We start from the raw sequence: 8,553 nt of genomic DNA on the forward strand, positions 1-8,553 counted from the left end.
CCCTTGCTAGTCTGCATTCCCATGGCAACAACGGGATGACAGCTTACTCATAGCCCTTCCCTGGGGGTTTCCCATCTGGCTCAATGGCCTCCTTCCCCATGATGCCTTCCTGGACCCCCTGCCCAGTCCCCATGCTCTCCACATGTGCACACCCCTCTCATAGCCCTCACTATGTGGCACTTCCACTCTATTCCTGTGCTTTTCTCCCCCACTGGCCTGAAAGCTTCTTGAGAAAGAGCCCAGGCCATCCTAGTCTTTGTGTCTCTGGCGCTAGCACAGCTCCAGTGCAAAGTAATTACCTATGTTGACCTCAAAGTAAAATTCAAGTCCAGTTCCTAGAGCCTCACCCTTATTGTGATGCTGATCTGGTTCTGTCCCATAAGGCTAGAGTAGGTGCTACTGGGAAGCCAGGTCTGCCCAGGCATTGTGCCTAGGGCTTCACATACAACACCACAACCCTGAGGGCAGACTTATGATCTCATCTTCATCGGAAGAAACTGAGGTTCAGAGGGGTTAAGTGACGGGTCTAAGGTGTCACAGATGGTTGGTGCAGAAGCTAGACTGGAGCATTGGTCTATCTGACTCCACAGACAGGACACCTCCAGAGGCCACATCCTGACTTTGCTGGCCCAGCCTGTCTTGTTCACAGTGCCCACAGTTTGCGATTGTCAACACTGTTCATGACTTCACTAGTTTTATGTGGTGGTTGTTGTTCAGCCAGTAAAAGCTGTGTCTAACTCTTTGTGATCCCATGGACTATAGCACACCAGGCTCCTCTGTCCTCCACTATCTCCTGGAGTTGACTCAAACTCATGTCCATTGAGTTGGTGATGCTATCTAACCCTCTTATTCTCTGTCACCTTCTTCTCCTCCTGCCCTCAATCTTACCCAGTATCAGGGGCTTTTCCAATGAGTCAGCTCTTTGCATCTGGTGGCCAAAGTATTGGAGCTTCAGCCTCAGTAACAGTCCTTCCAATGAATATTCAGGGTTGATTTCCTCTAGGATATACTAGTTTTCTGGGATGCCATAAAGTCACATACAACCTAGATTGGACTTAACAACTTTGTTTCCCAGGGACATCTGCCTTTGCATGTGGTCCCTGTTGTTTTAAAAGCATCTCCCTCCTCCTCCCCTGATTCAGGCGAGCTTGAGAACTGCTGCTTAAGCTGCCCCTCAGGCTGCTTTGCCAGGATTTCACATGGACCTTCTCTTGGATTCTGGTCCTTGGTTCCTCCTGAACTCTTGTGGCTTAAACATAATAATAACAAACAAAGACGACAGCTGCCTGCAGTAAAGAACCAGGACAAAAATCCTCTGCTATATCTCCAGAGATCAAAGAGAAGATCTTACCTCTGTTACTCTAGAAAATCCTAGGCTTGGAACATCCTGTAGAATCCCCTGATAGTTTGATTTATCTACTTCTTGCTGACCACTTCATTAATTTATTTATGCTTTCATCTTTAAAGTATATATAGAATATTTTTAGAACTCAACTCATGTTAAATTTGGAGTCATCCAGAAACTATCACTGTTCACACTTTCTTCAGGCACCAGGCTGCCTGATCCATTCCCTATGGAATCTCAAAAGTCAGTGGACACACATGCACATCATCTGAGAATAGAGATAGAGCAAAAAGGAACTGGGTTGGGGAGGGGAAAGGATGAGAGAGGTTAGGCAAGAGAGAGATGAAGAAGGAGATCCTGGGTGGATCTACAGGTTGAAGGAATCCCAGGGTAAGAGCCTAGAGCAAAGGTCAAAGTAGTGGGAATGAAAGAAAGGCTCCTTAGGATCCTTCGGGCATTGGAGAAATATACAAAGAGCCAGAGGCTGTAACTCCAGCTAGTGGGAGGTCATGAATTTTTGTGTTTGAGTTTCTGGCTTCCTGGGTTGAGTATTTTATATACATATATAATTGGCTGCATTGGGTCTTAGTTGCAGCACACAGGATCTTCATTGTATCATGTGGGATCCCTCGTTGCTGTGTTCAGGCTCAGCAGTTGTTGGTGTGAAGGCTTAGTTGCCCCATAGCATGTGAGATGTTAGTGCCCCAAACAAGGATCAAGCCCAAGTCACCTGCAATGCAAGGTTGATTCTTAACCACTGGTCCACCAGGGAAGTCCCTGGGTTGAGAATTCTACTGTGCTCATAGGAAAGAATAGAGACTTGTCCTTGGGAACACTTTTAATTCAGGAATGGAGTGTCAGGGAAATAGGGGTCCAATAGAGACAGACACAATCCTAGTCCATTTGGAATGGAATGCCAAGAGGTTTTTAAATATAGAGTGAGGATATTCAAGGAAAGATAAGAAGCTTAGAAAGAACCTGAGTACTGGAAATAACTCTATTGCAAGTATCTACATTTTGCTAACAGACAGGATTGTTACAGATGCCAAAAAAGAAGCAGTCTGCACAGGTGACGGATTTTTCCCCCGGATATAGGAATCTATGTCACAATTAACCTCTTGATGAGAGATTTCTCTCAATTAAATTTTAGTTGACAGGTGGTAAAACCTGGACAACTGGCAAGGATTGACTGACAACTGGAGAAGATGAAGCCATTCATTCTTTTTTTTTCTGCCTCCTTTTTGATCACCCCCCCTCTTTCTTGCCAAATACTTTTAGCCTCCAAATACTCATTTCCAATGTACCTTCTAGGAAACCTTCCCTGAATTCTTTCCTCTTCTTGCACCTTCCGTTTGGGCTGAGAACCTCTCCTCTGGGCTATCAGAGCACAAACTGTGCTCATTTTAAAAATAACACTTAACACACTACATTATAACCTCTCTGCCTCCTCCATCCGGCTGCAAGTTCCTTAAGGGAAGGAACTCTGTTTCACTCATAAATTTTGCTTTAATTTCTAGCATGGTGCCTGTTACATCATAGATGTCAAGTAAATATTTCTGAATGAATGGATAAATGAATGATCACGGAACTATAAATCTGATCTAGGAAAGTTACTCACTATTTTATAGTGTCCCAATTTAGGGGTTTGGAGATGGCAGAGCAATATTTTAAGAAATTAAATTATTCAAAAGACCACCATGCCAGTCACCAAAAACCTGTATTGCATTCACCACTCTAGTACAAACACATCTTGCCATCTTTATACAAGTGTCCAAAGTCATTGCATTGCTCACTGTTTGAGCAGAAACACTTGATATGAAGACTGCTCTCCCTGGAGAAGCAGGGGTCTCACACATATCAGTAAACACATGTTTCTTCTTTGGCACCAGCTTAACTTCACATGGCACCCTGTACCTGGACCTGTTATTCACAGGAAGTCCTGCTACCCTCGATGCCATGTAACAAACCGTGCTGCTCAGTATTACATCTGCAGGTGTCATATTACTATTGAAAGAGACATTCGCAAAGCACCCTTAGGAAAGGAACCACCCATCTTATGGGTCCCCAGAGGAAAAAGGCAAGGATGAGAAAAGCAGCCCTTTGATGGAATAGCCAGGACATTCCCAAAATTTACAATGATGTCCCTTGGGGAAAAAAGACAGCAACAGTGGCTTGAATTCATTAACAAAAGAATAGACACAGTATAGAGCTCTTGCAAATAATCTCTCTAAAATTTGGTAAAGAACAGAAGGAAATTGTAGGGCTACTGGGCAAATTCCTCATGAATAACATTCTCAGAACCAAGAAACAATTGTTTCAGGGGAGAAATTATGATGCTGTGAAGCTATCCATGCTTGCTTTATGACCCTCAGTCTTTTGTCTGGGTGGCGGGTTCAGAGAAGCAGGCAAGGAGGCATTGTGGGATCCAGGGAGAGAGAAACATGGAGCTGGATATTTAGATAAGGCTCTATCTTAAATAATGGTCTCCCTGGTGGCTCAGATGGTAAAGAATCTGCCTGCAATGCAGGAGATCAGGGTTCAGTCCTTGAGTCAGGAAGATCCCCTGGAGAAGGAAGTGGCTACCTACTCTAGTAATCTTGCCTGGAGAACCCCATGCACAGAGGAGCCTGGTGGGCTACAGTCCATGGAGTCGCAAAGAGTCAGACACGACTGAGTGACTATCATACCTTAAATAATAAGGATAGAATGGATTTTACTGTTTTCAGCCAGCCCTCCCAAAATAGAAGAGCAAAAGAGCATTAAGGGCAGAATCCATACCTAAGAAAGAGCTATGGGCTTTTGACATGTTGATCATGATTGAGGTTGCAAGGCAAGCTTATGAATGCTACATATGGGGCACTGTCTGCATCTCTCATGGGCAGCGTGGTGAAACCCAACATCTGGGAGCAGCCTACGGAAGACTTTACTTCCAGCTCCTTGCATGAGGGAGGGAAGATGGCAGTGGAGTGTGTCATGGACATGCTGAATAGATTTGCATGAGTCGTTTTTGAAAAGGTAGATCCTGGATACCACTTCACAGCTACTAGAGAATCTTTGAAGGTGGGGTCTGGACATCTGCATTTAACTAACTCCCCAGGAGATCCTTGTGCACGCTGAAATTTGAAATTCAGTGGTTTAGTATGTAAGAAAATAGTTTGGGGTAGGAGAGACTAGGGTTCCAACAGAAGATTTGCACCCATTGACTGAATGACTGGGAACTTAGCCTCCCAGTTCTCAGCTTCTCACCTATAAAATTGGAATAACAGGAACATAAATGCTCAGGGCTGTTGCACAGATTTAAGAAAATATAGAATGTAAAGTGTCTAGCATACAGCCTGATAGATGGTAATATGTGGAAGTTATTATTATATAGTGATTACTATATTCTATTTTGGGTAAACAAAATTAATGCATGTGAAATAATTGCAAACAGCTAATAATCAGGTGACATGATGTGCCCAGAGCCATCATGAAGGAAAACTTTTCCCTTGAAATATGCCTCCTTTATTTTCCTGAAAAAGGCACACTTTCTTCAATTGGGGTGGTTAGCTTGTTGCTACAAATGTCATGTGATTCCTCTAAGAAGGAATCTTTGGTTGGGGGACCGTGAATACCTGCTTTGGAACCCAACTGGCCTAAGCTGAATGTTTGTGCCTCAAACATGTTACTAGCTGTGAAGGTAACAACAGTCCCCGCCTCACCTGATGAGATGACATAACCCATGTAAAGTGCCTAGCTCAGTACCTGGCACATGATAAGTACTTATTAAAAAGTAACCATTTTTAATGGGCCAAAGAACTAAATAGACATTTCTCCAAAGAAGACATACAGATGGCTAACAAACACATGAAAAGATGCTCAACATCACTCATTATCAGAGAAATGCAAATCAAAACCACTATGAGGTACCATTTCACACCAGTCACAATGGCTGCGATCCAAAAGTCTACAAGTAATAAATGCTGGAGAGGGTGTGGAGAAAAGGGAACCCTCTTACACTGTTGGTGGGAATGCAAACTAGTACAGCCACTATGGAGAACAGTGTGGAGATTCCTTAAAAAACTGGAAATAGAACTGCCTTATGATTCAGCAATCCCACTGCTGGGCATACACACTGAGGAAACCAGAAGGGAAAGAGACACGTGTACCCCAATGTTCATCGCAGCACTGTTTATAATAGCCAGGACATGGAAGCAACCTAGATGTCCATCAGCAGATGAATGGATAAGAAAGCTGTGGTACATATACACAATGGAGTATTACTCAGCCATTAAAAAGAATACATTTGAATCAGTTCTAATGAGGTGGATGAAACTGGAGCCTATTATACAGAGTGAAGTAAGCCAGAAAGAAAAACACCAATACAGTATACTAACGCATATATATGGAATTTAGAAAGATGGTAACAATAACCCTGTGTACGAGACAGCAAAAGAGACACTGATGTATAGAACAGTCTTATGGACTCTGTGGGAGAGGGAGAGGGTGGGAAGATTTGGGAGAATGGCATTGAAACATGTAAAATATCATGTATGAAATGAGTTGCCAGTCCAGGTTCGATGCACGATACTGGATGCTTGGGGCTGGTGCACTGGGACGACCCAGAGGGATGGAATGAGGAGGGAGGAGGGAGGAGGGTTCAGGGTGGGGAACACACGTATACCTGTGGCGGATTCATTTTGATATTTGGCAAAACTAATACAATTATGTAAAGTTTAAAAATAAAAAAAAAATAAAAAAAAGTAACCATTTTTAATGTTATAGGGGCTTCCAAAAGCAAACCAGCCATTTCCAGGGGGACATGAACACATACAGTCATTCAGCAAATGAATTCTGATTTCCTACAATGTGTCTCAGTTCAGTTCCGTTCAGTTCAGTCGCTCAGTCGTGTCTGACTCTCTGAGACCCCATGGACTGCAGCACGCCAGTCCTCCCTGTCCATCACCAACTCCCAGAGTTCACCCAAACTTATGTCCATTGAGTCGGTGATGCCATCCAGCCATCTCATCCTCTGGCGTCCCCTTCTCCTCTTGCCCCCAATCCCTCCCAGCATCAGAGTCTTTTCCAATGAGTCAGCTCTTTGCATGAGGTGGCCAAAGTACTGGAGTTTCAGCTTTAGCATTAGTCCTTCCAAGAACACCCAGGGCTGATCTCCTTTAGAATGGACTGGTTGGATCTCCTTGCAGTCCAAGGGACTCTCGAGAGTCTTTTCCAACACCACAGTTCAAAAGCATCAATTCTTCGGTGCTCAGCTTTCTTCACAGTCCAACTTTCACATCCATACATGACCACTGGAAAAACCATAGCCTTAATTAGATGGACCTTTGTTGGCAAAGTAATGTCTCTGCTTTTCAATATGCTATCTAGGTTGGTCATAACTTTCCTTCCAAGAGTGAGCGTCTTTTAATTTCGTGGCTGCAATCACCATCTGCAGTGATTTTGGAGCCCCCAAAAATAAAGTCTGACACTGTTTCCCCAACTATTTCCCATGAAGTGATGGGACCAGATGCCATGATCTTAGTTTTCTGAATGTTGAGCTTTAAGCCAACTTTTTCACTCTCCTCTTTCACTTTCATCAAGAGGCTTTTTAGTTTCTCTTCACTTTCTGCCATAAGGGTGGTGTCATCTGCATATCTAAGGTTATTGATATTTCTCCTGGCAATCTTGATTCCAGCTTGTGCTTCTTCCAGCCCAGCGTTTCTCATGATGTACTCTGCATAGAAGTTAAATAAGCAGGGTGACAATATACAGCCTTGACATACTCCTTTTCTTATTTAGAGCCAGTCTGTTGTTCCATGTCCAGTTCTAACTGTTGCTTCCTGACCTGCATACAGATTTCTCAAGAGACAGGTCAGGTGGTCTGCTATTCCCATCTCTCAGAATTTTCCAGTTCATTGTGATTCAGGGAACCACAAAACCATAGGGTGGTTCTTGTTTCCTTGAGAAGTGCAAAGAAAGACTCATATTTTTCTACTGAAACAAGAAAAGTCATGAGATTATTATATGGCAATTATCAAATGAATAACATACAGTGAGCACTAGGACTTCTTGGGAGAGACAAACCAAGGAAGTTTTCCAGAAACAGGGACAGACACTTCTGAACAAGAAGGAGAAGTCTTTCAAGAGAAGAGCTGAAATAGAGTCAAGGTGAAGCTGAAGAATACAAATGCTGCATCCCTGTAAAGAGTGTATGACTAGAGGGTAGAGTTATAGAGTGACCTTTGCAAGTCCTGTATTGTGGCGCGTAGTCTGGCTCCAAACCACCAGAAAGGGGTGCATTTATCAAGGCTCTAGAAACGTGCAGGCACACAATATATCAAGAAAACTGCGCTCAGGTGGGAATTTCAGGCCTGGAAGAGCTTTTATATACTTTTATATACTTTTTCCTTTTCCTTTTGATCCCATGTTTTTCCTTCTTTCTTTCTTTCTTTCTTTTTTTTTTTTTTAGGGAGAGGAGGAGAAAAGAGAATTGAAAATGCAGAGCCTATCTTGACACTGCACCTGCCATAGAGGACCCGCACCTGCCACCCTCATCTCCCCAAGCCCTTTCTGGCACAAAGACATAACCTTGAACTTGATGACAGTCTATTAAAGATGCTGGCTCAGAAAGGATCAAGAGGACAGGTAGAACAGAGAACTGCAAGAGAGGAAAGAAGAAAAGGAGGAAAAGAGAGAAAGATGGTGAGAAGCGTAAGAAAAGAACCATGGACAAATGTGCCATCTACTGTGCTCTGGAATAGTTACAAATGTTAAATTTAGGTGGGGTGGTTTGTCCTATCACCATCCAGGTTTCTGCCTTTTTCTCATTTCTCACACCTAGAAACACTGCCTGGGATCACTTGGAAAGACATTCACAAATATATAAGCTTTTAAAAGTCATGAACTCAGACACTTATTCATTCATTCACAAGTATTTACTAGGGGCTCCTATATTCCAGGCATTGTACAGAAACTAGGAACATAAAAGTGGACAAAATAGATATAATTTCTACCTTGTTTTAATTGCCCATCAAGTACTTTTTGTTTCTTTTTTTTTTATTTTCAGACTTTACAATATTGAATATTGTAAATGAATCCACCACAGGTATACATGTGTTCCCCATCCTGAACCCTCCTTCCTCCTCCCTCCCCATACCATCCCTCTGGGTTTTTGAACTGAATGGTATAGCTTACATTGATCTGCTAACTGCTAAGTCACTTCAGTCGTG

General features: G+C 43.0%; 1 long non-coding RNA gene across 1 annotated transcript in view; it reads left to right on the forward strand.

Annotated features, from left to right (window-relative positions):
• LOC129628014 (uncharacterized) overlaps positions 1–8,222 on the forward strand; it is a 45,393-nt gene extending 37,171 nt beyond the window's left edge. The window contains exon 2 of the long non-coding RNA XR_008702689.1: positions 7,794–8,222. This is a non-coding gene — a long non-coding RNA (uncharacterized LOC129628014). The remainder of the gene's footprint in view (positions 1–7,793) is intronic.
• Positions 8,223–8,553: the final 331 nt, after the last annotated feature.

The sequence above is a fragment of the Bubalus kerabau genome, chromosome 15, assembly GCF_029407905.1.
Source record: "Bubalus kerabau isolate K-KA32 ecotype Philippines breed swamp buffalo chromosome 15, PCC_UOA_SB_1v2, whole genome shotgun sequence".
Classification (NCBI taxonomy): Eukaryota; Metazoa; Chordata; class Mammalia; order Artiodactyla; family Bovidae; genus Bubalus; species Bubalus kerabau.